At 42.8% G+C, this 26,513-nt stretch overlaps 1 protein-coding gene across 5 annotated transcripts in view; it reads right to left on the bottom strand.

The window, feature by feature from the left end:
* The window catches only part of THRAP3 (thyroid hormone receptor associated protein 3), an 80,178-nt gene that overhangs the window by 27,496 nt on the left and 26,169 nt on the right, over positions 1–26,513 (bottom strand). For all 5 annotated transcript variants that reach the window (XM_007979393.3, XM_007979391.3, XM_037997187.2 and 2 more), the window contains exon 2: positions 20,076–20,178. The gene's annotated coding sequence lies outside the window, so the exon portion shown is untranslated. The remainder of the gene's footprint in view (positions 1–20,075; positions 20,179–26,513) is intronic.

The following is a 26,513-nucleotide window of genomic DNA, read 5'->3' on the forward strand; positions in this document are numbered from 1 at the left end:
TACAAAAACTCATTTGGTTTTTCACCGTTAACAAAAACCAACTGACCATAAATTTAAAGCCAGGCATGGTGGTGCATGCCCACAGTCCCAGCTACTTGGGAGACTGAGGCAGGAGGATTGCTTGAGCCCAGGAGGTTGAAGATGCAGTGAGCCATGTTTGTGCCACTGCACTCCAGCCTGGGAGACAAAGCACGTATCTGTCTCCAAAATAAAACATAAATAAATAAATGTGAGCCAGGCGTGGTGGCTCACACTTGTAATCCCAGCACTTTGGGAGGCTGAAGCGGGTGGATCACTTGAGGTCAGGAGTTCGAGACCAGCCTAACCAACATGGTGAAACCCTATTTCTACTAAATATACAAAAAGCAGCCAGGTGTGGTGGCAGCCGCCTGTACACCACTGCACTCCAGCCTGGGTGACAGAGCGGACTCCATCTCAAAAAAAATAAATAAATAAAATAAATACGAGGCTGGGTGTGGTGGCTCACGCCTGTAATCCCAGCACTTCCTGGGAGGCCGAGGTGGATACAAGTCCCTTGTTGGATGTACGACTTGCAAATATTTTCTCCCATTTTGTAGGTTTTCTTTTCACTTTATTTTTTTTATGTTTTTTGAGACGGAGTCTCCCTCTATTTCCCAGGCTGGAGTGCAGTGGCGTGATCTGGGCTCACTGCAACCTCCACCTCCCGGATTCAAGTGATTCTCCTGCCTCAGCCTCCTGAGTAGCTGGGATTACAGAGGTGCAACACCACACCCAGCTCATTTTTGTATTTTTAATAGAGACGGGGTTTCACCATGTTGATCAGGCTGGTCTTGAACTCCTGACCTCAGGTGATCTGCCTGTCTCAGCCTCCCAAAGTGCTGGGATTACAGGCGTGAGCCACCATGCCCAGCTTTACACTTTCTTGATGCTGTCCTTTGAAACACATTTTGTTTTTTACTCTGATGAACTCTATTTTTCTTTTGTTGCTTGTACTTTGTGTGTCATGTCTAAGCAGGTTTTGTCTAACCCAAGGTCACAGATTTACTCCTAGGTTTTCTTGTAAGAGTTTTCTAGTTTTAGCTCTATGTAGGTCTATGATCCATTATGATTTAATTTTTATGAATGGTGTGAAGTAAGGGTCTAACTTTATTTATTTAGAGACAGGGTTTCACTCTGTCATTCAGGCTGGAGCGCAGTAGCGCAATCTCAACTCACTGTAGCCTCAATCTGCTAGGCTCAAGTGATCCGCCCAACCCAGTCTCCTGAGTAGCAGGGACTACAGGCATGTGTCACCATGCCTGGCTAATACTTGTATTTTGTAGAGACGGGGTCTCCCCATGTTGTCCAGACTGGTCTCAAACTCTTGGGCTCAAGCAATCCACCCATCTCGGCCTCCCAAAGTGTTGGGATTTCAGGCGTGAGCCACCACACACCTAGTCCAACTTTATTGTTGTGCATGTGGCTATCTAGATGTCCTAGCACCACTTGTTGAAAAGACTATTCTTATGCCGTTGCATTCCAGCCTGGGCAGTAAGAGTGAAACTCCATCTCAAAGGAAAAAAAAAAAAAGACTAGTCTTTCCCCACTGAATTGTCCTGGCACCCTTGTCAAAAACCAATTAATTGGCCCCGCGCAATGGCTCAAGCCTGTAATCTCAGCACTTTGGGAGGCCGAGGTGGGTGGATCACGAGGTCAAGAAATTGAGACAAGCCTGGCCAACATGGTGAAACCGCGTCTCTACTAAGAATACAAAAATTAGTTGGGCGTGGTGGCACATGCCTGTAATCCCAGCTACTCAGGAGGCTGAGGTAGGAGAATCACTTGAACCTGGGAGGTGGAGGTTGCAGTGAGCCAAGATCACACCATTGCACTCCAGCCTGGGTGACAAGAGTGAAACTCCATCTCAAAAAACAAAAAGCCCAATTAATCATAAACGTAAGGATTCATTTCCGAACTCTTAATTTTACTCTACTGACCTGTCTCTCCTTATGTCAATACCACAGTCTTAATTACTGTAGCTACATTTTAATATCAAAAAATGTGAATCCTCCAACTTTTCTCTTTTTCAAAATAGTTTTGGCTATTCTGGGTACATGTCCATATGAATTTAGAATCAGCTTGCCAATTTCTGCAAAAAGACCATCTGGGATTTTGACAGAGTGTGTGCTGAATCTGTAGATCAATTTGGAGAATACTGCCATCTTAACAATAGTAAATCTTCCAATTCCATGAACATGAAATGTGCTTTCCACAATGTTTCACAGTTTTCTGAATATAAGTTTTACACTGGCCTTTGTTAAATTTATTCCTATATTATTTTGATGCTACTGGAAATGAAATTACAATTCATTTTCACTTAACAGCTTCATTTTCTTATTGTTCATTGCTACTGTATAGAAATACAGCTCATTTTGTGTGTGTGTATATATATATACACACACACTGTCTTTTTACTTTTTTTGAGGTGGAGTCTTGCTCTGTTGCCCAGGCTGGAGTGCAGTGGCCTGATCTTGACTCACTGCAGCCTCTACCTCCCGGGTTCAAGCACTTCTCCTGCCTCAGCCTCCCCAGTAGCTGGGATCACAGGTGCACACCACCACACCCAGCTAATTTTTTTGTATTTTTAATAGCGATGGCCGGGCGCGGTGGCTCAAGCCTGTAATCCCAGCACTTTGGGAGGCCGAGACGGGCGGATCACGAGGTCAGGAGATCGAGACCATCCTGGCTAACACGGTGAAACCCCGTCTCTACTAAAAAATACAAAAAACGGCCGGGCGCAGTGGCTCAAGCCTGTAATCCCAGCACTTTGGGAGGCTGAGACGGGCGGATCACAAGGTCAGGAGATCGAGACCATCTTGGCTAACCTGGTGAAACCTCGTCTCTACTAAAAAATACAAAAAACTAGCCGGGCGAGGTGGCGGGCGCCTGTAGTCCCAGCTACTCAGGAGGCTGAGGCAGGAGAATAGCATAAACCCGGGAGGTGGAGGTTGCAGTGAGCTGAGATCTGGCCACTGCACTCCAGTCTGGGCGACAGAGCGAGACTCCGTCTCAAAAAAAAAAAAAAAAAAAAATAGCGATGGGGTTTTGCTATGTTGGCCAGGCTGGTCTCAAACTCCTGACCTCAAATGATCTACCACGTCGGCCTCCCAAAGTGCTGGGATTACAAGTGTGAGCCACCATGCCTGGCCTCATTTTTGTATATTGATCTTGTACCTGCAACCTTGCTAAATTCATTTATTAGCTCTAATTGGTTTTTAGTAGAATCCTTAGGTTTTTCTATTTAATATTATACTATCTGCAAAAAGAGATGATTTTACTACTTCTTTACCAATTTAAATGCTTCGTGTTTCATTTTCTTGCCTTATTGCTCTGGCTGGAATGTCTACTACACAATGGTAAATAAAATGGTGACAGTGGACAGCCTTGTCTTGGTCTTGTTCCTCATCTTAAGGAGAAAGAGTTCAGTCTTGCACCTTTAAGTATGATGTTAGCTGTAAATTTTTCATAGATGCCCTTTATCATATTGACGAAATTACCCTTCTACTTTGTTGACTATTTTTATAATGAGAAGGTGTTGGACTTTATTGAGATGTGTCTACCGAGATTTTCTCATCTTAAAAGAATGGGAAAAGTTCCTGAGAACTGACCCCATGTGAGCCTGCACTCCTTATCCCTCAACCAGACCTCAGGACGAAATCTCTGCTGAGACGACAACATGCTTTTCCAGATTCGATAATGCTACATTTGATGACTGTTAGGTAACACAAAAGAGTTAACTAAATAAGTTTAACAATTCAGGATACCAAACCCAGGAGGCTACAAAATGAACCAAAGACCACATCTGATTTGTTCTCCATTTCATCTTCAGTGCTTTGCATTTAGCCACAGAGTGGACACTTTGTATTTGCTAAATGAGTAAACACACTCTTTCACACTTCCTCTTCAATCTCCATTCTCTTCACCACATAAGAAGGAACAATAATTTAAAAAATTAGTTTATCAAATATTAACAATACAGCCAAGGAATAAAGTTACGCATGTATCACAGCTCTGCCAACCTAGAAATTGAGATCATTCTCATCCCTTCTACACCTTATTCAAAGGCACAGAAGACCAAACTGATTTTGTTAGGGAGACACACTTCATTTACTAATGTCACGTTTCAACAAAACTTCACTGCCACCAACATCCAGTCAAGAGAGCCACGCTTTCAACAGGCATTAAAGGGAAGAAGTAGGACATTCTTAGTGAACAAGCCATAAACTTATAAAGACAGACAAAAATACCAAGAAAGAAATACCACTACCCATAAAGCGTTTTAGACAAAGCAGTGGGCCTGACTTGTGTTCTGAATGCCTCTGGATAGTTACGGGAGGAAAGCTGAGCTCAAGTGAAATATGAAACGTGTTTACTATTTTACTCTTTTCCCTGGAGATCATCCTCTCCTGAGTAAAACAGACCCGGAAACAGAATAGAGGGCAGCTGTGGTATCTCTAGAGTAACGCTCTGCCAAGGCTTCATACTCCACCCCACCCCTGAAGAAATAAAATCAGAGACCCCTTTACGACATGTACTCTGCTATTAAGTGGCTCTCAAGTTATTAAGTAAGGTAAATCAGTAAATACTAATTTCAATTCTAAGGTCTTAAATTTATAGAAAAGAATATCCACATGTGCACTGGGTACTCTCCTAAAAAGTGGGGGTGATGTCCCTCTGGGGAGAATGGTTATTTTACTGTTTAAAAATTTGAAAGATATAGGCTGGGTGTGGTGACTCAAACCTGAAATCCCAGCACTTTGGGAGGCTAAGGAAGGAGGCTTGCTTTTCAGTCCAGAAGTTCAAGGCTAGCCTGGACAACATGGCAAGACCCTGTCTCTACAAAAACATTAAAAATAAAAAAATTATCCAGGGCCAGGTGCAGTGGCTCACGCCTGTAACCCCAGCACTTTGGGAGGCCAAAGCGAGTGAACTACTTGAGGTCAGGAGTTCCAGAACAGCCTGGCCAACATGGTAAAACCCTGTCTCTATTAAAAATACAAAAACGAGGCCAGGCACAGTGGCTCATGCCTGTAATCCCAGCACTTTGGGAAGCCGAGGCAGGCAGATCACCTGAGGTCGGGAGTTCGAGACCAGTCTGACCAATACGGAGAAACCCTGTCTCTACTAAAAATACAAAAATTAGCCGGGTGCGGTGGTATGCGTCTGTGATCCCAACTACTAGGGAGGCTGAGGCAGGAGAATTGCTTCAGCTCGGGAGGTGGAGGTTGCAGTGAGCCGAGACCACACTACACTCCAACCTGTGTGACAGAAAGAGATTCCATCTCAAAAAAAAAAAAAAGACAAGAAAAAGCCTGGACACGGTGGCTCACGCCTGTAATCCCAGCACTCTAGGAGGCCAGGGGAGGCAGATCACAAGGTCAGGAGTTTGAGACTAGCCTAACCAACATGGTGAAACCCCGTCTCCACTAAAAATACAAAAATTAGCCAGGTATGTTGGCGCACACCTGTAATCCCAGCTACTCAGGAGGCTGAGGCAGGAGAATCGCTTGAACTCGGGAGGAGGAGGTTGTAGTGAGCCGAGATTACACCACTGCACTCCAGCCTGGGCAACAAAATGAGACTATATCTTGCGGGAGGTCGGCGGGGGAATTTGCTTGTGTTATAAAAACAAAATTATTCTGGAATTTGGTACTCAAATTCTTAAAACTTTAAACACTGAATTCTGTGGAATTTGGTAGAACTTACTTTAAAAATATGAAATCCAGGCCAGGCGCAGTGGCTCAAGCCTGTAATCCCAGCACTTTGGGAGGCCGAGACGGGCGGATCAGGAGGCTGAGACAGGAGGTCAGGAGATCGAGACCATCGTGGCTAACATGGTGAAACCCTATCTCTACTAAAAAATACAAAAAACTAGCCGGGCGAGGTAGCGGGCGCCTGTAGTCCCAGCTACTTGGGAGGCTGAGGCAGGAGAATGGCGTAAACCCGGAAGGCGGAGCTTGCAGTGAGCCGAGATCCGACGACTGCGCTCCAGCCTGGGCAACAGAACGAGACTCCGCCTCAAAAAAAAAAAAAATGAAATCTGTAGGTACAGATGTACGTATAAGACATATCTATATAAGGACACACAGCAAACTCTTATCAGTGGTTATCTCTGCAGAGCAGAAAGAAACTAACAGGAAAGGAACAGGAGAAGGAGGAGGAGGAACAGGAAAGGAACAGGAGAAGGAGGAGGAGGGAGATGAGACGGGAAGAAAGGACAAGAGCACTTGCTTCTTAATTTTTTTAGGCAGAGATTTCTCCCCCATTATTCTAAAAAAAAAAAAAAAGTTAACATTCCATGAGTTGTGTAGATTTTATTTTTAATATGGAATCAAACATCTACCTGCTTTTTTCTGATATTAAAAAAACCTGGCCAGGCGCAGTGGCTCACACCTGTAATCTCAGCACTTTGGGAGGTCGAGGTGGGCGGATCACCTGAGGTCACGAGTTCGAGACCAGCTTGACCAACGTGGAGAAACCCCGTCTCTACTAAAAATAAAAAATTTGCTAGGTATGGTGGCGCATGCCTGTAATCCCAGCTACTCGGGAGGCTGAGGCAAGAGAATCACTTGAACCCAGGAGGCAGAGGTTGCGGTGAGCCGAGATCGCACCATTGCACTCCAGCCTGGGCAACAAGAACAAAACTCTGTCTCAAACAACAAACACAAAAAACAAACAAAAAAAAAACTAAATAAATAGAACTGTATTTAAAGTCCATGCCCATTTTGGAAATCTTCTCATAGTAAAACTACTTTGTCTTTTCATGATGTTAAAGAAGGTTTAAAAGGGCCTGTCTTATAGCTGTGCAAGCACGCGCACGCGTCTGGGTCTCACTCTGTTGTTCAGACTGGAGTGCAGTGGCTCGATTATAGCTCACTGCAGCCTCAACCTCCGTGGCTGGCTCAACCAATCCTCCAACCTCAGCCTCCTGAGTAGCTGGGACTACCGGCATGTGCTACTACAGCTGGTTAACTTTTTGTATTTTTGTAGAGACAGGGTCTCGCCACGTTGCCCAAGCTGGTTTCAAACTCCTGGACTCAAGCAATCCTCCCTCCTCAACCTTCCAAATTGCTGGGATTACAGGCATGAGCCAACGTGCCCAGCCTGATGTTTATTTTATTATTATAGAAGTATTGATTCAAACACACACAAAAGTAGAAAGAACACTATAGGGAACCCAAGTGTTTCCATTATCCAGCTTCAAACATTATCAATACTCTACAGGCAAACTGTATTCTTGGTCAAAATCCTAACAAGTGTGGATACATACAGCCAGTTTCTGCAGCTCCTTTCCTATATTTTCCTCCTTAAAAAAGACGTTCTTTATTTAAAAAAAGAGACATGCAGCCTTGTATAGTGGCTCACACCTGTAATCCCAGCACTTTGGGAGGCTGAGGGGGTAGGACTGCTTGAGCCCAGGATTTCGAACCAGCCTGGGCAACATAGTGAGACCCTGTCTCTACAAAAGATTTAAAATAAATAAATAAATTAGCTGGGCATGATGGTGAGCTCCTGTAGTCCCAGCTACCTGGGAGTCTGAGGTAGGAGGATGGCTTGGGCCCAGTTCCAGGCTGCAGTGAGCAATGATTGCTCCACTGCACAAGAGCCTGGGTTATGTGCTTTTCCATGTGCGTGCTCTGCAAATACATCCAAAAAGAGAATCATTTACAGCAAATAACATTCTGATTCAAACTCAAACACATCTAAAGCTAGCTCCAAAGTACAACCTTAAACTCTCTCCCAATTGCAGGACTTGAAGTAGTCCAAAATGTCACTCCCAGTGGAGGCTGCTCCATCAATTTGTTTTTTAACATGAGAATACTTCATAACCACTGAGAAAATTATCATGAGAGGGGAGAAAATACATAATAAATTACTTTTTTTCGTTAGCAACCCCAAAAGGCTACAGCTTCTAACTCTATGGTGTCCAAAATCAACTGTAAAAAATGTGAGCTCACTTCAACTGTTTGTTCGGCATCTAGGTAACCAGTGGAACCAGCTTGGCAAATTTCACCAAAAAAAAAAAAAAAAAACAGCAAAAAGACTCCTGTGTGTTCAGAAACCAGAGGGTTAAGAGATGCCAGTGAAATCTATGCCCTCAGGAGAAATAATACTTGGTCGTTAGTTCTTGTCAAGATAACTGCCAAGACAAAACACCCAATTCTGTGTATTGTTTTCTCCAGATTAAAAAACTAACTTGGCTGGGCACAGTGGCTCACACCTGTAATCCCAGCACTTTCGGAGTCTGAGGCAGGTGGATCACCTAAGGCCAGGAGTTTGAGGCCACCCTGGCCAACATGGTCAAACCACATCTCTATTAAAAATACAAAAATTAGCCAGGCGTGGTGGCGGGCACCTGTAGTCCCAGCTACTTGGGAGGCTGAGGCAGGAGAATTGCCTGAACCTGGGAGGTGGAGCTTGCAGCGAGCTGAGAATGCACCACTGCACTCCTGCCCGGGTGACAGATAAAGGGAGACTCCATCTCGAAAAAAAAAAAAAAAATAACTCATGTTGGACACACGAATTACTTTTCTTTTCTTTTTCTTTTTTTTTTTTTTTTGAGACGGAGTCTCGCTCTGTTACCTAGGCTGGAGTGCAGTGGCACGATCTCAGCTCACTGCAACCTCCGCCTCCCAGGTTCACGCCATTCTCCCGGCTCAGCCTCCCGAGTAGGTGGGACTACAGGCACCCGCCACTGCGTCTGGCTTATTTTTTGTATTTTTAATAGAGACATGTTAGCCAGTATGGTCTCGATCTCCTGACCCCGTGATCCGCCCGCCTCGGCCTCCCAAAGTGCTGGGATTACAGGGGTGGCTCCCGGCCACGGATTACTTTTCTAAGTAGCCGTTAAGAAGTTTCTCTCCTGGGCACAGTGGTTTGTGTCTATGGTCCCACATACTGTGAGGCTGAGACCAGGAGTATCGCTTGAGCCCAGGAGTTCAAGGCGGCAGTGAGCTACCATTGTGTCATTGCACTCCAGCCTGGGCAACAAAGGAAGGCGGGTCTATTCTTAAAAACAAAACAGTTTCCCCAAAAATAACCTCTGAAGTACTTTAAAGTACAGCAATTAAGGAATGGCAAGCCTGGCATAACACTGCCAATGTAACAAATACTGGACCAGCTCTTATCCATAGAGGTTCAATTCCAAGCCCTCCAAAATGTCCAAAATGTCAATCTCTCTTCTTCCTTTTCTAGTCTAGTATTTCTTTGGATGATAAAAAAGTACACTGAGTCATCTGTTTCTCAGAAAATTCATACTAAACTGTACAGAAAAAAAAATGACGCTGACCTTTTTTCTGTCACCTTCAATGCAAGAAAAAGGGTAAGAAAAGGGTAATTCCTTTCTTTTGAGACAGTCTCGCACTGTTGCTCAGGCTGAAGTACAGTGGCACACGATCTCGGCTCACTACAACCTTCACCTCTTGGGTTCAAGTGATTCTCCTGCCTCAGCCTCCTGAGATTACAGCTGCATACTACCACACCCAGCTAATTCTTGTATTTTCAGTAGAGATGGGGTTTCACCATATTGGCCAGGCTGGTCTTGAACTCCTGGCCTCAAGTGATCCACCCGCCTTGGCCCCCAAAGTGCTGGGATTACAGGCGTGAGTCACTACGCCTGGCCTAGGGTAATTCCTTTCTAACAGTACTGCTATTCACTTTGGATGTTTTGGATTCTCAGTTGTAAAACAGACCTGTTCTAACAGAGCTCAGTCTCCGAAAGCCCCCAGATGCCCGGTATTCTGTGAGTGGGTGCAGGGAATATGGGCTCCCATCTATCCAGCAGGGAGCCCATCCTACCTCTTCGTGACTTACCGCCTTTCAAGCCCTAGTATCAGTTAACAAATAACAAAAGAAGTTGCTCTGGCCTCCTGTGTGACTATTACTAATTGCTTTCTTTCCTCTTTCTTCTCCCTGCAAAGTATCAATACCCCTGGAATTAGGTAGAACTGATCCTTCTTGATGCCACTAGTATGTAAGAAGCTGAAAAACATAACCGCTGCCAAACAAGTGTTCAGGCTCCCTAAATGAGAGAAATTTACCAAAACTAAGGCTCCTACTGAATAAACCACAAATTTTTATTTGGGGCATGTGTTTTTACCTCTATTTTTTCATCAGTAAAATGATGATTTGGAACAGCTGTATTGCCGACAAAAAACCTTAAAAATTATACATGAATAGAGCAGGACATTCCTTTTTTACTACTTGAGCCATGTCCTAAAAAATGGAATTAGGTGGTAAAGAAACTTTGCTTTTAAAGGAGAATCACCCCCACCACACATACACATACACTGTCATTCCACTGACTCTGAAATTAACTGTAGAAGAAATTATTTAAGATTCATATTATAGGCTGGGCACAGTGGCTCACGCCTGTAATCCTAGCACTTTGGGAGGCCAAGGCAGGTGGATCACCTGAGGTCAGGAGTTCAAGACCAGCCTGACCAATATGATGAAACCCCGTCTCTACTAAAAATACAAAAAAATTTAGCCAGGCGTGGTGGCATGCGCCTATAATCTCAGCTATTTGGGAAGTTGAGGCAGGAGAACTGCCTGAACCCGGGAGGCAGAGGTTGCAGTGAGCCCAGATCGCGCCACTGCACTCCAGCCTGGGCAACAGGAGTAAAACTCCATCAAATAAATAAGTAAATAAATAAATATTCATATCATAATCTTTTCCTTTTTTAAAACAAGCTACAAAAGTGAAACTCCATCAATTACATAAATAAATAAATAAATATTCATATTATAATCTACTCCTTTTTTAAAATAATCTTCCTGAAAATAGGTATCAACTGTCCAGGGACTTGGCCACTTACCTTCTGACTGTACTTAAACTTATCACTTGCATCTGAAACAATCCACATTCAGGCAGTACCAACCTCACTCGGAAATGAGAAGTTCCAGAGCAAGTTAGAGTTTGGCTACAGAATCCTACTGGGGTGAGGGACACTGTGCTGATGGCTTCTTTCCATCAGAACCAGCAAGAGATCACATTTCCTTCCCCCTTTTCAGCAAGTGAATTAGTTTCTGCTCCTATCATATGGCAAATTCCACTTCTTACTTTTTAAAGGAACAGGACCACATTACTTCTCAGTAACTTAGAGAGGTGGAGAAAATTCAATGAGAAATGTATTTTCCACAGGTTACAAAATACAGCAGGCAGAGGGGCACTGCTTATCTCAAGATGATTTCCACACAGGAATTGGAATTTTTCTTCTTCTTTGTTGTTGTCGTATTTTGAGACAGAGTCTGGCTCTGTTGCCCAGGCTGGAGTGCAGTGCAGTAGCTCAATCTCACTGCAGAGGTGACTGCAACCTCTGCCTCTGGCTCAAGCAATCCTCCCACCTCAGCCTCCTGAGTAGCTGGGACTACAGGTACGCCACCATGCTTGGCTTTTTTTTTTTTTTTTTTTTTTTTTGAGAAGGAGTCTTACTGTGTACCCCAGGCTAGAGTGCAGTGGTGCTATCTCAGTTCATGGCAACCTCGGTCTCCCAGGTTCAAGCAATTCTCCTACCTCAGCCTCCCAAGTAGCTGGGATTACAGGTGCATGTCACCACACCTGGCTGATCTTTGTATTTTTAGTAGACACGGGGTCTCACCATGTTGGCCAAGCTGGTCTCAAACTCCTGACCTCAAATGATCTGCCCACCTCAGCCTCCTAAAGTGTTGGGATTACAGGTGTCGAGCCACCACATCTGGACCATTTCACAATTTTAAAAATAATTTTTTGGGGGTGGGGGGCAAGGGAAGGGAGAGCATTAGGACAAATAGCTAATGCGTGCAGGGCTTAAAACCTATATGACACGTTGATAGGTGCAGCAAACCACCATGGCACACATATACCTATGTAACAAACCTGCACTTTCTGCACATGTGTCCTAGAACTTAAAGTAAAATTTAAAAAATAAATAATTTTTGCTTTCCCATTAAAGCAGATTTCACTACTGCTATACTTTACAGTTATTTGGTAAGACTGGCATTTATGCTTCAAAAATATGGCCCAACAAGTACCAGGAGCATTCTTCTGTTCATCTTATCAGGATTTACTGAACACTTACTGTGCCATGCATGCCATGTGCACTAGATGCAGCAAAAAAAAAAAAAAAAAAAGTAAGTTTCCTGTCTTGTACCTAACTGTAAGTAGAAAATTATTTTTTAATATTTTCAGGCTCATAATGTGACTTTGGAGGTTTTTGTTTATATTAGTTAACAGTGTAAAAAGCACCAGAGTAAAATCAAAAAGATCACTACTAGGAAGCTCTTTTCCAAGTTCCTTCTCTTTGAACTAAAGTTTTCTTATGTGTTCATAACAAGGGTGACACTTTAGTTAATAATATTCATACTGGTTCATTAATTGTGACAAAGGTACCATACTAATATGTTATTTACAGTGGAAACTGGGCATGGGGTACATATGAACTGTTATGGGTCCAGTTGTGACTCATCTACCCATCCAAATCATATATGGGAAGTCCTAACCCCTAGTACCTCAGAATGTAACCTCATTTGGAGTTAAGGGTCTTTACTGAGGTTTGTGATGCTTATAAAAAGGGGAAATTTGGAACCTGATATGCAGAGACACAGGGAAGCCGAGGAAAGGGGCCTGGAACAGATCATTCTGTAACAGCTCTCTAGCAGAACCAATCCTGCCAACACCTTGATTCTGAATTTCTAGCCTCCAGAGCTGTGAGACAATAAAACTGCTGTTGTTGAAGCCTCCCATTTGTGGTACTTTATTATAACAGCCCTAGCAAATATAAGCTCTGTATATCTTCACAATTTTCAATACATCTTCAACTATTCTCAAATAGATACTTAAAAAAAAAAAAAAAAAGATAAGGGTAATGTTACTCATATTTCACAGTTAAGACCAAAAAAGATAGATAACTAGCAAATCTCTGCATAATCTCAACACACAGTAAGGAACTGAGACTAGAAACCACATTCCATTCTGAGCTATCCATATGTTCGTAATACAATGTTACTTCAAGAGGGGCACTAAGGTGGGTGTCGGGTGAGGAAATACACTAAAGCAAATTACCAACCTAAAATGCCTAGTCCTAAATGGACAAGTCACTTTGTAATACTGGGCCAGGTTTGGCAGTAAGTAGAGGCTTTGACAGCAAAAACGAACTGGGTTCAATCTTGGCTCTGCTACCCATTCTTGGACAAAATACTTAACTCTCTCCATCTTCCAAATGTGACCTACACCTTACAGGACTGCCCTGAAAATTAAGGAAGTACATACAAAGTGCCTGACACACAAGTTAGTAAACACCTTAAGCTATGTTTAACCACAAAACCAGAGTGGTTGGAAGGAGATATTTAGGAACTTCCCCGGAAGTAAACAGATTTCATAACTGATTCTATTTTCTTGCTATTTATTAAAACCTGCCTATAAGGAGGAGAATGGCATGAATCCAGGAGGCGGAACCTGCAGTGAGCTGAGATTGCGCCTCTGCACTCCAGCCTGGGCAACAGAGTGAGACTCCACCTCAAATACAAAAACAAAAAACAAACAAACAAACAACCTGCCTGCAAGTAATAAATGATCAGGTATCTTCCTACACAGCAATAAAGCATTTTTATATCTTTACTGGGCTAAATAAGCACGTGTCACACTGAAGAGATGTGCTAGAAGGAAAGGTCATATTATCAAGAAAGACATTAAGTCAAAAGGTCACATTCACCTTTGGAAGACAAATCTCTTTGATGCTGGATGTTAGCAGGGAAAATCAACAGCAAGCTAAAAGTTCATTTAGAACTTTTTCATCACAGTATCTCTAGTGTAGGCAACTTGAGATACTCCTCTGAGAATTCAGTCAATGGGTGTCTATTAAGCTCAGGATCATCTATGCAATTAATCACTGGGGAAACAGAATGAATAGTACAGCTGGTGGCTTAAAAAAGTCTTCAATTCACCCCAGAGGCTCCTCTCCTATGTCTCTCAGGGACGGTAACAGCAATTTTAGTCCCCATTTTAAATGAGTATTTTACCATTGGGGAATATTTTCTTCTCAATTCTTAAGAGAAATTCTCAGCTTTCCTTACTTAATAAAGACACCATAATCTGTATTAAATAATGACTTGTGGTTTCCTTCCAACTCTCATTATGATAAATCTTTTCTAAGCTAAATTAAGCAGCCAATCATGACACTTAACCATTTTTAAAAATGGAATTATTGGCCAGGTACAGTAGCTCACCCCCTGTAATCCTAGCACTTTGAGAGTCCAAGGCCGGTAGATCACTTGAGCCCAGGAGTTTGAGATGAGCCTGGGAAACACAGTGAGACCTCATCTCTACAAGAAGTACAAAAATTAACTGGGCACGGTGGCTTGTGCCTATGGTCTCAGCTACTCAGGAGGCTGAAGGAGGATCACTTGAGCCTGGGAGGTCAAGGTTGCAGTGAGCCATGATCTAGCCACTGCACTCCAGTCTTGGCAACAGAGCCTCCAAAAAATAAATAAAACAGACCAGGCACGGTGGCTCACACCTATAATCCCAACACTCCGGGAGGCCAAGGCGGATAGATCACGAGGTCAGGAGATAGAGAACATCCTGGCTAACACAGTGAAACCCCATCTCTACTAAAAATACAAAAAAAAAAAAAAAAAAACTAGCCAGGCGTGCTGGCGGGCACCTGTGGTCCCAGCTACTCCAGAGGTTGAGGCAGGAGAATGGCGTGAACGTGGTAGGTGGAGCTTGCAGTGAGTCAAGATCACGCCACTGCACTCCAGCCTGGGAGACAGAGCAAGACTCCATCCCAAAAAAATAAAATAAAATAAAATAAAATAATAAAATAAAATAAAGTAAAATAAAATAAAATAAATAAAATAAAATAAAAATATTACTATAAAGCCTTGGGCTAAACACTAATAAATACTGTAATCACCTAAAGAACTTTAAAAAAATATCCATCCATCAAGATTCTAACTGAAGAAACTGAGAATGGGATTCAGAGCCAGTGGGCCACGGACGTTCTTTGCAGATCACCCCTGTACTGATATACAGACATTCACTGTTTACAAAGAGTTCCACATAAAGCCTGTATAGAACTGTAGTAGGAGAAATAAGCTGTTTGACAGTTTTTACAGACAATGGTCTTTTTAAGATCAAATCATCTTCCCAAAGATGATCACATGGAGGTTTAGAGGAGGAAAAAAACGTGTGTGTTAGATTTATTTTGTTTTATATTACTATATCACTGTTTTGTATTATGTTTGGAATGTAGCAGGCCATTATTCAATAACTTAATCATACTAGTTTATCTGTTCCTTCAGAAGTATGAACTCTTAGAACTGTACTATCCAATACACATGTACACTGAACATGTGAAATGTGGCTGATCTGAACTGGGATGAACTGCAAGTATAAAATAAACATGGGATTTCTAAGGCTTGGTATAAACAGAAAGTAAAATAACTCACTATTCTTTATATCAGCTATATGTTGAAATGAGAATGTATTGGATATATTGAATTACATAAAACATATCGTTCAAAATTATTTCATCTGTTTTTTTTTAATGTGACTATTAAAAAATATTAAAAGACATGTGGCTCACATTCTTCTTTTGGGCAGCACTGTCCTTGAGAACAACAATGGTTGTATCTTTTCAAATTGAGAACCCAATCTAGTACTGTCCAGTCACTTTTAGATTTGTCATTTATTTTTGCCATTTCTAGTCTCTACCCACTAAGCCTTTCCTGTTGCAGTAACTATCCGGTATCTCTCCACATGAGTTTGGGGGAGCAGGCGGAGATGTCTTAAATACAAACACAACTCTACGTAAAAGACCAAAAACGATTTAAAGATCTACTACCATTTTGGATCATACTAATCATCTAAGTCTACAAAAGAAATCAAGGAGAATCCGACCTGTTGCTTCCACTTAAAATTATTTAGAATACTCCTCAAAGCTATCTAAAAATAGAGACGCCGATGCCACCTCAGGTAGATCCACACACTCAACCAGAACTTAGTCCAGATACATGTGATCAGTGAAGCTCCTCTCTCTAGGATTTCCTTCCGGAACAGCATATGAACTAACTGCCTACAGAAATGGCTTTTTTTTTTTTTTTTTGAGACAGTGTCTCGCTCTGTTGCCCAGGCTGGAGTGCAGTGGTGTGATCTCAGCTCAGTGTAAGCTCCGCCTCCCGCGTTCGCACCATTCTCCTACCTCAGCCTCCCAAGTAGCTGAGACTACAGGCGCCCGCCACCACACTCAACTAATTTTTTTGTATTTTTAGTAGAGATGGGGTTTCAAAGTGTTAGTCAGGATGGTCTCAATCTCCTGACCTCGTGATCCACCCACCTCGGCCTCCCAAAGTGCTGGGATTACAGGCGTGAGCCACCGCGCCCGGCCAGAAATGGCTCTCATTTCTTCCCAGAACACGTTGTTTTTGGTTTTTTAAAACAAACATGACTGAATTTATCAGATTTATATATGAAAGTTCTAGACAGACATACTCTAAGGATTCTAAATTCTTTGGCCCCTGCCTACTTCTCTAGCATCATCGCAAACCACTCTCTCCCTCATTCAGTCTATCACAGCCAAAACAGTCTGTTTTCTGTTCCTTGAACAAGCCAAGTGTTAATCTAAACACCTTTAGACTCACGGCTCCTTCCACATGAACATTCTTCCTCGGCCTCACTGCATGGCTGATCCCTTTCTCATCCTTCAGATCTCAGCTAATCGCCTACTTGAAAGGAAGAGTCTTCCTTCTTCCTTTAACATACATCTATGAAACCTCCCTAAGTTATCTTATAGTCCTATTCCTTTCCCAACACTTAGAAAAACCTGAAATAATCTTGTCTGCATCCCCTAACTAAAATGTTAGGCGCCCCAAGAACAGGGATCCTGTCTTACTCACTACTGGTATCCCTATTACAAAAAAAAGCACAAAAACAAGCACTCAAGCATCTACTTTATGAGTGAATTAAAAAATCAAAAGCAAGCCAGGCACCATGGTTCACTCCTGTAATCCCAGTACTTTGGGAGGCCGAGGCAGGTAGATCACCTGAGGTCAGGAGTTCGAGATCAGCCTGGCCAACATGGTGAAACCCTGTCTTTACCAAAAATACAAAAAGTAGTCCGGCATGGTGGTGCCTGCCTGTAGTCCCCAGCTACTTCAGAGGCTGAGGAAGGAGAATTGCTTGAACGTGGGAGGTGGAGGCTGCAATGAACCGAGATCACGCCACTGCACTCCAGCCTGGGCAATAGAGGAAGACTCCATCTCCAAAAAAAGCAAAAACAAAAACAAAGACAGGCCGGGTGCTGCTATTTGATCATGTCTGTAATCCCAGCACTTTGGGAGGCCAAGGCGGGCAGATCACTTGAGGTTAGGAGTTTGAGACCAGCCTAGCCAACATAGTGAAACCTCGTCTCTAATAAAAATACAAAATTAGCTGGGTGTGGTGGTGAGCACCTGTAACTGCAGCTACTCGGGAGGCTGAGGCAGGAGAATAACTTGAACCCAGGAGGCAAAGGTTGCAGTGAGCCAAGATCATGTCATTTCACTGCAGCCTGGGCAACAAGAGTGAGACTCCTTCTCAAAAACAAAACAAAACCAAAAACAAAACCAGAAGCATAGTGTTTACGTGGGAATAGTTAACAGTTACTAAAGAAATTTTTTTTTTTTTTACTGAAGTTTCAGTCCACTGAGTGGCCAGCAAACTGTATGGAAACAGCCACACCAGGAACATCTTATGAAATTTCAGAATACTTTTTGGACAAAGAGGTCTAAAAGTTCGAGAGGTTACATGCAAGTAATATGCAAAGGCAACTGACATCTCACCAACAGTGGAAGCCAAAGACAATACAGCAGTATTTTCAAATTCTGAAGGAAAACTGTTTCCAAACTAGAATTCTATACCTGGTCAAACCAGCGATCAGCATGAGGGCAGAGAATAAAATGCATTTTGAAACATGTAATGTCTAAAAAATTTACCTTTTCAGTATTCTTTCCTCAGCAAGCTAACTGAAATAGCTTCTTCTCTAAAACAAGGGACTGAATCAAGAAAGAGAAAGAAATGGGAAAAGATAATAGGATGTAGGTAAAATCACCATAATGGCCCAGGCACAACAGCCTAGAGCACACAGCCAGAATGAAGCAGATCAGACGGTATCTCCAAGATAAAATGTATTTCTTTAATTTTTATTTATTTATATTTTTGAGATGGAGTCTTGCTCTGTCATCCAGACTGGAGTGCGGTGGCGTGATCTCGGCTCATTGCAGCCTCTGCCTCCTGGGTTCAAGTGATTCTCCTGCCTATGCCTCCCGAGTAGCTGGGAGGCACACGCCACCACATCCAGTTAATTTTTGTATTTTTAGTAGAGATGGGGTTTTACCATGTTGGCCAGCTGGCCTCGAACTCCTGGCCTCAAGTGATCTGTCCTCCTTGGCCTCCCGAAGTGCTTAGCTTACAGGTGTGAGCTACTGCGCTTAGCCCAAGATAGAATTTATAATATAGCCAAAATGCTTAAATGTATTGTGGAAGATTTACACTTCTGGTTAGAGTTTAGGGAGAAATTACTGATAAAGACACAGAAACTAAGCAAAATAGAGAAAAAGATAAAAACAGAAAACAAATAGTTGTGCAAAAAAGGAAAAGTAAACACAACATGTAAAATGACTGGGCTGTGAATAAGCTTTATGTAATAATATTGTAAACCATGATACTGCCATGATTAAAACTACATTATAAACAGAGTGACTTTTTTTTTTTTTTTTTTTGAGACAGAGTCTCGCTCTGTCGCCCAGGCTGGAGTGCAGTGGCACAATCTCCGCTCACTGCAAGCTCCACCTCCTGGGTTCATGCCATTCTCCTGCCTCAGCCTCCCGAGTAGCTGGGACCACAGGTGCCCGCCATCACGCCCGGCTAATTTTTTCTATTTTTAGTAGAGACAGGGTTTCACCGTGTTAGCCAGGATGGTCTCGATCTCCTGATCTTGTGATCCGCCTGCCACAGCCTCCCAAAGTGCTGAAATTACAGGCGTGAGCCACTGCGCCCAGCCCCAGAGTGAAAATTAATGTTGGCATATGAGGTGGTCAGGTAAGCCTACCAAAAACTACCACCATATAAGAAGTGAAGTTAATAAATAATAACAAACACTATAAAGCAAAAGAGGCTTATTATTTACAGAGATACACCAAAAGGAACTGGAGAGTTGAAAATGACTGCTTCTAAGGGGCTGGGAAGGGGAATGTGGTAGAACTGCTGTTTTTCATAAAAAGCCCTAGGGAGCTGATGGTCTATCTACTGTAGTGTTTTTGCACATGTATAAAGCTTTCGTTTGTTTTTGTTTTTCTGAGACAAGGTCTTGCTCTGTTGCCCAGGCTGGAGGGTAGTGGCAAGATCTCAGCTCACTGCAACCTCTACCTTCTGTGTTGAAGTGATTCTCCTACCTCAGCCTCCCAAGTAGCTGGGATTACAGGTGTCCGCCACCACGCCTGGCTAATTTTTGTATTTTTAGTAGAGACGGGGTTTCACTATGTTGGCCAGGCTGGTCTCGAACTCCTGACCTCAAGTGATCACCTGCCTTGGCTTCCCAAAGTGCTGGGATTACAGGCGTGAGCCACCACGCCTGGCCCCCAATTTTAATTAAACACGTAACATAAGCATGAAAAGGGACTGCTTCCCAAAATATTAACAATGATTATAGATGTCAAGTTTATAGACAACCTTTTTCAAACAAATACTGTTTCATAAGAATCCAGAACTTCCACTAAGGAATCGTCTGGATAATCAATTCTTTTCTTTTCTTTTTTTTTTTTGAGACAGGGTCTTACTGTCACCCAGGCTGGAATGCAGGGGCATGAACATGGTTCACTGCAGTCTCCAACTACTGAGCTCAAGCTATCCTCCTGCCTCAGCGTCCCAAGCAGCTGGGACCACAGGTGTGCGCCACCATGCCTGGTTAATTTTTTTATTTTTTGTAGAGATAGGACTTCACCATGTTGCACAGGCTGGTCTCGAAATAATCAATTTTTAACATATTATGGGTTTTACAAATTAGTGAAGTTAGTTTCTTTTACCACCATGCTTTTACCTTATTTGAACAATGATTCGACTTGCACTGGATCCCAGACACTACTCCAAAAGAACACCCGCAGCACCACCGGCTTCTTCAATTTACAAGTCAGGATACACTTCTGAAATGAGAGAAAATAAGTAGTGATAAAATGGCCACCCAAATGCAGATTCTGTTACTGATGCTTGAAATCTATAAACACAAACCCTACTTTAGCCCTCATCTTTACTCCAAAAGGACCCAAGCTTTTCTCTCAAAGTACGAGATAGTCTGCCTCTGTCTGACAAGTTTTCATCCATCTAACCTCCTATAGTATGGAAAGCAAAAACCTTCCTTCCTGTAACCTGATACTTTCACTGGCAATATTTCAGGTGCTAAAATTTTCATTATGCAAGACTAATTCACAAGCTCCATAAAACTCAACCTGGTGAACCTGACAAGAATCAGATGTTTAAAATAAGACAGAAATGAACAGAGGTATACTAAAATGAATTTAACAAATGCATTTCAAGGTAAAATAACTCCCCGTACCCACCCATAAAAGCACAAAAATTCCCTTCTGCTCCAGTTGTTCATTCCCAGATCTATGAACATAGTCATACATCAAAGCTCTGTACAGCGTTTTCCAAAACAAATAGGAAAATCAAGTTCCAAGACCAGGAAGCTCATGTAAGTAATCAGATGTCCTCACTCCTGGCTTATCAAAGCTTTGTTGTTGTTCATATTACTATAACAAAAGGCCAGAGCAGTGGCTCACGCCTATAATCCCAGCACTTTGGGAGGCCAAGGCGGGCTGATCACGAGGTCAGGAGATCGGGACCATCCTGGCTAACACAGTGAAACCTCGTCTCTACTAAAAACACAAAAACAAAATTAGCCGGGCACAGTGGCAGGCGCCTGTAGTCCCAGCTACTCAGGAGGCTGAGGTGGGAAAGTGGCATGAACCCAGGAGGTGGAGGCTTGCAGTGAGCTGAGACTGCATCACTGCACTCCAGCCTGGGGGACAGAGTGAGACTTCGCCTCAAAAAAAAAAAAAATTACTAACAGGATACGACTGTCTTAGCTAGATGAGGCTTAGTATTCAGATCCTTTACCAAATAACAATGTCAATACGTATTTACTTAGTTGATACATGTACAAATATAGCACTTTCAAAAACTCATTCAAAATACTTTTCCATGTCTTCTTGCTATTTATTCTTCTAATTCAGCCTAAGTTACATCAGTCAAAACTTCTTTCCCCCGATTCCTCACTCCAGAGGCACAAGGGGCTCACATCAGTCAGCTCTGCCTAGCTAGTGAGGGAAAACCCATGTCTGCCACAGGACTGCAAACTGCTCTTACGCTGTAACATGCTGAATTTAAAAAACAAACTATTCCAGGCCGGGCGCGGTGGCTCATGCCTGTAATCCCAGTACTTTGGGAGGCCAGGGCGGGTGGATCATGAGGTCAGCAGTTTGAGACCAGCCTGGACAACACAGTGAAACCATGCCTCTACTAAAAATACAAAAATTAGCCGGGCATGCTGCCACATGACTGTAATCCCAGCAACTCGGGAGGCTGAGGCAGGAGAATCCCTTGAACTCGGGAAGCAGAGGTTGCAGTGAGCCGAGATCATGCCATTGCATTCCAGCCTGGGTGACAGAACAAGACTGTCTCAAAACAACAAAAAAACACAATCGTTTCTAATATATCCATCTTTCCCTCTAATTCTAACCAGATGGCAAAAGTACACACACAAATCTCCCACTTTATTACCCCATCATATTTCCTTTCTATTAATTAACCTCTTCTTGGATATCAGCAAGAATTTTAATCATTTCAACAAGTCTTCAATTCCCCATTGTTGCAATGAGTGGAGAAGCAAATCTGAGGCTCTGGCCTTTAGTTACTCTGTGACAGCAAAGAGACACCTGAAACCCTAAGTCACCCCTGACACCACAGTTGCCCTCCTCCCACTGAGCCTGTCCTGAATGTCATCTGGCCAGCCACAGGCATACTTGTCAGCTTCTATCTCCTGAACTTCCTTTGGCCAAATAGCAGTGTATTAGCAAGAAGACTCCACAATAGACCCTCTTCCCTTCTACACATTACTAATTGTCCACTTATTCAACAAATAATTTATTAAGTACTGACTACATGCCAGGCACTATTCTAGACACTGGAGGTTCAATGATTTAAAAGTCCCTTCATGCCTGGAACTGACATTCTAGAAAGCAGATGGGGGCACATGGAGGAGTAAGAGTTACACAATTTTATATCAAGTATTGAGGGAAGGCCTTTCTAATGAGACAGCTCAGCAGAGACTGGAAGAGAGTATACTGGGCTTTATCTGAGGAAACAGCAAATGCAAAGACCCTAGGGAGGAAACATGCTTGGCTGTCTGAGGAAGAGACAAAAATAAGAATGTCTGCAAAGTTTGCCGGGCGCATCACTTGAGGTCGGGAGTTCAAGATAAGCCTGACCAATGTGGAGAAACCCCATCTTTACTAAAATACAAAATTAGCCAGGCATGGTGGCTGGTGCCTGCAATTCCAGCTACTCAGGAGGCTAAGGCAGGAGAATCGCTTGAACCTGGGAGACAGAGGTTGCAGTGAGCCAAGATCGTACCACTGCACTCCAGCCTGGGCAACAATAGTGAAACTCCAACTCAAAGAAAAAAAAAAAAAGGAAAAAAAGAACGTCTGCAATGCAAAAAGTTACCAACGATCTGTTGGCAGATCAGGTCAGAAACATGGCTGAATGGACAGGGCCTTGCAATCATCATAAGGACTTTGGTTTTCCTCTGGGTAATGAGGGCAGCCACTGGAGTGTTTAGAGCATAAAATAGAAGCATAATTATGTTTCAAAATACCACAAACTGCAATGATACATGCTGGCTGCTGAGTGGAGAACAGATTTTAATGGGCCACGAATAGAAGAAATTAGTAGACAATGCCCAAAATAATCAAGGCAGGCGGATGTGGCAGCTCACACCTATTATCCCAAAATTATGGGAGGCTGAGGCAGGAGAATTGCTTGAGCCCAGGAGACAGAGGCTGTAGTGAGCCACGTTCACACTACTGCACTCCAGGCTAGGTGACAGAGCAAGACTTTGTCTCAAAAAAGAATAAAATAATAATAACCCAGATAAAGGACAACAGTGCCTTAGACCACAACGTCACTCAGAATGCTCCCATGTTCCACACATTATTAGAACTTAAATAACGATATGGTTTCCAAATCCAAACAAAAGGTAAACACTAATATTCTAGGACCATACCATTTTTACCTCCTATGGTAAACAAGATTGATTTTTTTTTTTTCCTTATCTCACCTCATGTACCCCTGGCAATTTTTTTTTTTTGAGAGACGGAGTCTCACTCCCTTGCCCAGGCTGAAGTGCAATGGTGCGATCTCAGTTCACTGCAACCTTCATCTCCCGGGATCAAGCAATTCTCCTTCCTCAGCCTCCCTAGTAGCTGGGATTACAGGCGTGCACAACCACACCCAGCTTTTTTGTTTTTTGTATTTTTAGTAGAGACAGTGTTTCAACACGTTAGCCAGGCTGGTCTCAAGCTCCTGACCTCAAATGATCTGCCCGCCTCAGCCTTCCAAAGTGCTGGGATTACAGGCATGAGCCACTGCGCCCGGCCTGGCAATCTTTTTTTTAATTAAATAGAGACAAGTTCTCACTATGTTGCCCAGGCTGGTTTCGAACACCTGACCTCAAATGATCCACCAGCCTCAGACTCCCAAAGTGCTGGGATTACAGTGTGAGTCACAGCACCTGGCCCCTGGCAATCTTTTATTGAGAACTACAGAACATAAGGAAACACCTTGCCCACTCTTGTGAACCTTAGGTCAAAGCTAGTCCTTTAAACCACCAGGCGTAACAAGTTTATGTAATACTTGAGGACTAATGTGTTCTTGTTTCAAAAGCATGATGATAGTAATTAAAAAGTGAAAAAAAGAAGACAGTGTCTTCTATTCAAGTTAACCCAAAGAATCTAATGAATAACAAAATGTAATCTCAGCCATTCCCTGCTGGAAAAAAAAAATACTAAGAATAAGATAATGACAGCTGAGCAAATAAGCCCTTAGGTTTTACCACAGAAAACTGCAATGTCTGCTCCAGGTAGTTTTCAAGGTACCAGTGGAAATCAAGATTGATCCAAGACTGATAAAATTACTACAGATGGGTTTGGAAAGAAAACAGATCACTTCCAAATGAGTCATGTATACAGAGCCTTCTGTAATAGGGGATAGCAATTATGGCACACAGACCAAATCTAGCCCAATGTATGGTTTTGTACCATTCATGAGCTAAGAATGGTTTCTGTTTTAAAATTTTTTTTTAATCAAAAGAATACTTCAGGCTGAGCACGGTGGCTCATGCCTGTAATCCCAGCACTTTGGGAGGCCAAGGAGGGCAGATCACAAGGTCAGGAGATGGAGACCATCCTGGCTAACACGGTGAAACCCTGCCTCTACTAAAAATACAAAAAATTAGCCAGGTGTGGTGGTGGGCGCCTGTAGTCCTAGCTACTCGGGAGGCTGAGGCAGGAGAATGGTGTGAACCCGGGAGGTGGAGCTTGCAGTGAGCCAAGATCGCGCCACTGCACTCCAGCTTGGGTGACAGAGCAAGACTCCATCTCAAAAAAAAAAAAAAAAAGGAATACTTCATTACAAGTAAAAATTATACAATATTCCAACTTCTTTTTTCCCCCCATATCAGCTGCTGGGCTAGAGAAATTCCAATTTACACACCCATAAACAATTTTATAGGAACAGTCATTTTCATTTACATATGGCTACCTGCACACTAAGACAGGAGATCTGAGTAGCTGCAACAGGGACTGCCTTCAGTGGTCTCACTGCTCTGCTGCTACAAATTGCAGTGACACAGTTATAACTCAACAACATAGGCAGTATCACATTTTATTATTTTTAATTACCAGAGCATATCCATATCAAAACAAGAAAAGCAGACGTTGATTTTACCCTTTTAAAGCACAGTGTGAAGTGTGGATCATTTTGTTATTGAATTTGATGGCAAATCATTGTGTTTATTATGAAATGACACCACAGATATGCCAAAAATACAACATACATTGATATTACAAAACTAAGCACTCATCACAATATTCCCAACTTACAGGAAAGCAAATGACGGTAAAAAAAATATGTGTAGAGAAGAAAAGGACTTAGGTGGAAAAATTGACAAACGTTGTGAAAATGTAAGGTTATTTATCAGCAGTTTCTCTGCAGATTTTTTTTTCTTGAGACATGGTCTCCATCACCTAGGCTGGAGTGTAGTGCTGAGAAAAAGAAGGTGAATGTCCTGACTTGCCCTACCACACAGCAGTTTGATAAAGTCAGAAGCGGCCGGGCGCGGTGGCTCAAGCCTGTAATCCCAGCACTTTGGGAGGCCGAGACGGGCGGATCACGAGGTCAGGAGATCGAGACCATCCTGGCGAACACGGTGAAACCCCGTCTCTACTAAAAATACAAAAAACTAGCCGGGCGAGGTGGCGGGCGCCTGTAGTCCCAGCTACTCCGGAGGCTGAGGTAGGAGAATGGCGTAAACCCGGGAGGCGGAGCTTGCAGTGAGCTGAGATCCGGCCACTGCACTCCAGCCTGGGCGACAGAGCCAGACTCTGTCTCAAAAAAAAAAATAAAAAAAAATAAGATAAAGTCAGAAGCAGTAAAATTTTATCTTTCTCGAAAAGCTCAGGGCTGAGTATGAAATTTTTCAACAAGAACCACCCTTAACCACTATTATTGTTGTGGATACCAAACAGCTTTGGAAGTTAGCTTTTGTTGCAGACTTGATAATGTTTCTTAATGAATTCAATTTAAAATTACAAGGACCTGGCACAGTAGCCCACATCTGTAATCCCAACACTTTGAGAGGCCAAGGTGGGAGGACAGCTTGAGGTCAGAAGTTGGAGACCTGCCTAGTGAACACAGCAAGATCCAACTCCACAAAAAAAAAAAATTAGCTTCACTCAATGATGTACGCCTGTGGTCCCAGCTATTCAGGAGGCTGGGACAGGAGGCTTGCTTGAGCCTAGGAGTTTGAAGTTGCAGTGAGCTATGATCTCACCACTGTACTCCAGACTAGGTGACAGAGGGAGACTCTGTCTCAAAGAAATAAAATACAATTAGAAGTCAAAATAGCACTTCTATGGGAAACACATACTGTGATAATACTAATGACAAGAAATGTTTCGATTTTAAGAAATGTCAAATTACTTTATTCACTTCTCATACTGTCAAAAGTTGAACAAGAAGTGGTATCTCCATCCCCACACAAATTTGAAGCAGATTTTCTGAGCTCAAACTACAGTTCCAGCATATTTCCAGTCTCAATGTATGTGTAAAGTAAATCTCCATATTTCAAAATCTGTCTAACTGTGCAGCTAAGGAGCTTCCATCTAATCTTCAATTGGAAGTGATTTATCTGCAATGTTGT

This window comes from Chlorocebus sabaeus, chromosome 20 (assembly GCF_047675955.1).
Source record: "Chlorocebus sabaeus isolate Y175 chromosome 20, mChlSab1.0.hap1, whole genome shotgun sequence".
Classification (NCBI taxonomy): domain Eukaryota; kingdom Metazoa; phylum Chordata; class Mammalia; order Primates; family Cercopithecidae; genus Chlorocebus; species Chlorocebus sabaeus.